The sequence below is a fragment of the Bidens hawaiensis genome, unplaced genomic scaffold, assembly GCF_021521415.1.
Source record: "Bidens hawaiensis isolate Kalapana, Puna unplaced genomic scaffold, B.hawaiensis_p1.1 tig00012650_1, whole genome shotgun sequence".
NCBI classification, from domain to species: domain Eukaryota; kingdom Viridiplantae; phylum Streptophyta; class Magnoliopsida; order Asterales; family Asteraceae; genus Bidens; species Bidens hawaiensis.
In genome coordinates this window covers 124,138-129,183 of record NW_027492047.1, presented here as the reverse complement: position 1 = coordinate 129,183, position 5,046 = coordinate 124,138, and the positions used below count along the sequence as shown (strand labels likewise).

At 38.1% G+C, this 5,046-nt stretch overlaps 2 pseudogenes; both read left to right on the top strand.

Moving 5' to 3' along the window:
- The first annotated feature begins 372 nt into the window (after positions 1 to 372).
- On the top strand, positions 373 to 1,953 carry LOC143541804 (enoyl-CoA delta isomerase 2, peroxisomal-like; annotated as a pseudogene).
- A 1,248-nt stretch (positions 1,954 to 3,201) lies between these two features.
- On the top strand, positions 3,202 to 3,779 carry LOC143541805 (enoyl-CoA delta isomerase 2, peroxisomal pseudogene; annotated as a pseudogene).
- Positions 3,780 to 5,046: the final 1,267 nt, after the last annotated feature.

The window sequence follows — 5,046 nt, the reverse complement described above, 5'->3', positions numbered from 1 at the left end:
CTCCTACCTTATCCGCCTGCGCCACGTCCTCCGGACCTTATGTGGTACACGTTGTGAACGATCTAAAAGACAGTAGCATCTAAATCAGTCAGCATGTTTTTAAAACTTACATATTAAAAAGAAGCTGACTCAATGAATTATTAAAATGTATATTTTAACCAAACCAAACACACCATAACTTTTGTTTATTCAGAGGTGAACCTTTTAATAATGATTAAAACAAATATACCAATTTTCAATTAAAATAAAAACAAAAATTACCTAATCACTAACTAATAAATAATAATTAGTGTTTTGGACTGTGTATCAATATACTCATATAACTGAACATCTTTTAGCCACCATATCCAAATTCCGATCAACACCAACAATATGTGCACTCTACAAAAACACGGCAAAATCTTCTTCCTAACATTAACCGGCCGTACTGACACCGATGAACACCGTCTGAATCCGACTCTCATTACCTCCATCCGCTCATTACTCTCCGAAGTCAAATCTCAGTCAACGCCTAGCAGATGGTAACAAGTTCTTCTCAAACGGATTTGATCTCGCGTTGGTGAAATCAGCGTCCAATTCTCGTTCCGAAGCGATTAATTTTTTACGTCATATGTTAACATTGTTTAAAGATTTAGTTGCTGACTTATTCGAGCTTCCAATGCCTACGATCGCTGTGGTTACTGGGCATGATGCGCCGGGATCATGGCGTGTTGTACATGAGTGAGGTGGAGTATTTTCCAGCGGTGTTTAGGTAACAGATTTTTAAATATTCGAATTAGTTTGAGGTCTGTGTATTTCAAGGTAATTCGTGAAATACAATATTCAATAAATTTAATAAATAATAAATATACAGTTGTTACTGTTGTATAATATTCTTTACAACAATTATTTTGGTGTCGCAAAGTCCCGATCGGGCAATTTTGTGGCGCCGTATTGTCGTATTGGTCCTTTTTTGTTTGTTTCAGTTACAGTCCGTTTTGTAACAAACATACCGAAAGCCGACCAAATGTAAATTTTGTTTTGTTTTATTTTAATATTGATACCGTAACGAACATGATGGTAACCGACCGATTCGAGTAGACTCAACGCGTTTTGTTTTAGTTCTACTACCATAATAAACGTAACGAAAATCGATAGAATGTTGATTTTGTTTGTTTTTTGTTTTAATTCTGGTACCGTCACGGATGTGACATAAACCAACAGAATTGCGTAGACTCATCGCCTCAAACTCGGGATTAACAATGATCGGGTTTTACCAACACCCGAGTTTTATTAGTTAACGCCACACCATTGGTCCACCTCAAATTTTATTTTGGTTTTAGTTTTGGTACAATAACGCACGTAACCGGAACCAACAGAATTCACTTCGACTTGCCTCCTCAACACTAGTTTTAAATAAACAATACGCTTTATTTCGAATGTTTAATGTATGAGTGACAACTGGCAAATCGAATTGAATTTAAAATCATAAATTGAATTCAAATGTTTGAAAACCGAATTTGAACATTCAATTTTGAATTTTCTATTTGAATCATATTTTAAGTTCTTCGAGTGTGATTCATATACCGACACCACTATGATTAGGTCAAAAGTGGCAAGGCCAGAGGTCAGGAGAGATGTGTTGTTGCATGGGATGAAGATTAAGGCGGATGAGGCGGTGGTCAAGGGTTTGATTGATTCGGCGCATGATAACATAGAACAGACGGTTGAGGCTGCTGTGCGGTTAGGGGAAGAGTTAAGTAAACGGAATTGGGATGGTGAGGTGTATGCTGAGATACGGAAATCTTTATATCCGGAGTTAGTCGTTTTGTTGGGGTTGTCGACGAAAATGGTTGTGAAAGGTCGGTTATAGTTGACGGGGTGAAATTGTTATTTTTATATCTGTAAGGTTATTTTTGTTGTTTGGGAATTGTATTTGTTTGTTTTTGGTAATATAATAAAGTATAGAAAATTGGAATTTGGAAATACAATTGAAATAAGGGAACGTTGTTTTGGGTATATTCGTTTGGTACCATAGTTGGTTAGGTATATTGAAATAGGCATGCTTAGTATTTAGACCATAATATATTAACAAGTTGTTTTACTATTCATTTATACGTATTTAACGCATCATTTATAAACGGTGTCTATTTGATGTATATACTTTCTTATCGTTGTCATGTTCTTTTATAAGTTTTCCTCAGCATAGGAGGGTATTAATCGGTAGGTTCCCCAAGGTCGTTGAATTTCTAGATAATCGGTAGTCTAACCAAATCGAGCTAGATTAGACCAAATCATGTTAAATCAAACAATAGTTTTTTATAAGGCTTGCATTACGGGCTTATGCCAACACTAGATTGGTTATTCCAACACTAGGTGAACCTATATGACTCGTATAGGGTCTATACAAGTCATATATGTCCCGAATTATGTAAGTTTGTGTCGGCTAGTGTCAGGTTATGTTTCATGTCTCGTATAATCTCTATATAACTCGTACAGGCAGAACTTTTCTTTTAAGAAAAATTACTTAAAAAATAAATATATAGAAAATAACAGTCGACATGGTTCTAAAATAAAAACACTTAATTTAAAAACGACATATTTTACTACATAATAAGTAAACAACCTACGAACAACATGACTGTTTGACTTTATTTAAATATATGATTCTCAAAAATGTCAGTGTCCCTCAAAATGCTCCTGTTGTTTGTGGGTTGCCTAATTAAAATGTAGTAAAATATTCACTTTCAAATAACGTATTTTTATTTTATAACCATGTTTGTTGTTCTTTTCTATATTTTGTATTTTTTAATTAAAAAAAAAATGCATGTCATGATACTCATATAGAAGCTATACGAGCCGGAACAGGAAGCGTATACGTGTTTTATATTACATATAGAAGTTATATAACATGTATAGACTGTTTTTCCTCTGTATATTTGTTTGTCGTGCAATGCTAGAACTGTAAATATACCATGAGGATGGTGTTTGAATATAATATACTTTTATAAATATTTTGTATGTTGTGATTTGTGAGAAACAAATCTACCAATTTTCAATTAAAATAAAAACAAAATTACCTAAATCACTAAATAATAAAGATTATAGTGTTTTGGTCCTTTTGGACTGTGTATCGATATAATTGAACACTTTTATTATTAGCCACTGCTCTGTAAATAAAATAATAATAAATCTCGTTCCGAGGCGATTAATTACTTAAGTGATAATAATAATGAATCATCTGTATATAAATCACGTTCCGAAGCGGTTAATTACTTACGTGAAATGGTAACACTGTTAAAAGATTTAATTGCGGATTTAATTTCGCTACCAATGCCAACAATCGCTGCGGTTACGGGTTACGCGGCAGCTGCGGGGTTTGTGTTCGCGGTGAGTCATGATTACCTCGTGATGCGGCGTGATCGCGGCGTGTTGTACATGAGTGAGGTGGATATTTCGATAACCGTGCCCGAGTATTTCGCGGTGTTGTTTAGGTCGAAAGTGACGCGGGCGGAGGTGAGAAGAGACGTGTTGTTGCGTGGGGTGAAGGTTAGGGCGGATGAGGCGTTGGTTAAGGGTTTGATTGATCATGAGAATGATGAGAAGACGGTTGAGGCTGTGGTGCGGTTAGGGGAGGAGTTGAGTAAGCGGAATTGGGATGGGGAGGTGTATGGTGAGATACGGAAGTCCTTGTATCCGGAGTTGCGTGGTGTGTTGGGGTTAACTATGAGGTCGGTTAATAAAGGTCTGCTTTAAATGATGGGATCTGATATTCATACATCACCTGTGTATAACTGACAAGTGTATGAGGAATATAAAAACAAATATTTTCAATCTATGCGGTCTGTATAACCTTATATGAGTTGTATTGGTCTTTAATAACTCAGGTCATATAAGGCTCGTAAAGTGAAAAGTGACGTGTGAAGATCGATATGGTTTATGAAGATTCTAGTGATTAAGGGGTGAAATTGTTGTTTTTATATATGTAAGGTTAGTTTTGTTGGTGTAGAATTGTGTGTTGTAACTTTTTTCTTGTTATTTTTTAATAATGTAAACCCAGTCCAAATTTACCGGCGATATGTGCACTCTAAAAAAACATGGTAATATCTTTTTCCTCACATTAAGTGGCACCGACGTCGATGAACATTGTCTCAATCTGAAGAGGTAGGTCCCAGCAGAGCCCAGTTGGACCCGCAAGACTCACCTTGAAGAGGGACGTCTGCGCAAAGATCAACTGGTTCCGCAGGACCCACCATGCTCAGAGAGATGAAGACCTTACGCGCAGTACGCAAGCTGTTCCCGCAGGAAAAGCCTCCCAATGGTGAAGTACCCCGCCTGTTCCCGCAGCTGCGGATACAAGCCATCAGGGAAGGCTACCCGCACTAATAGCAAGGCTACACGCACAAGACACTAACTCTCAATAATTCAGTAATGTCACCTGAAGAAGGAATGAGCAAGGCGGGAATACTCCCGCCCAAATGAGCCAGTCCGTACGCTTCTGGAGGATCTTTTGTACTATACCTGCCAAGGTATGGACAAAATAGACAAGATCTGACCAAAGCAGCCCATGAACCAATCACAGGGTGACAGCTCACTGACAACAGTACGACGAGCAGCACGCTCTAGTACTTAATGTCACTATCAGCCGCTGCCTACTCACCAACCCTCATCGTGGCACGTACATAGCCTGCAGTTGGTGGAAAAGGAATAGTACACAGCCGGCCATGTCACTATCAGCCGCTGCCTACCCACCAACCACCAGCATGGCACGTGCGTAGCCCACAGTTGGTAGAAAAGGAATATTATACAGCTGGCTGTACCTGCTTGGAAACCTACCTTCGGCTATAAATACTCCAACACCTTGGAACGGTATCATATACTATCTTATACCATCACATATCTTATCTGCTCTAGCTATTTCTCTTAATATACATTTATATTCAGAGCAATCTAGTCTGATTCTCACGCCGGAGGGTGGTCACAAGAAGGTACCCCCCCTTCTCAGTGACGAGCTCACGGTGTCTGTTTTGCAGGTCATCAGAAGAATAACCATCTTTGCCGGACCTA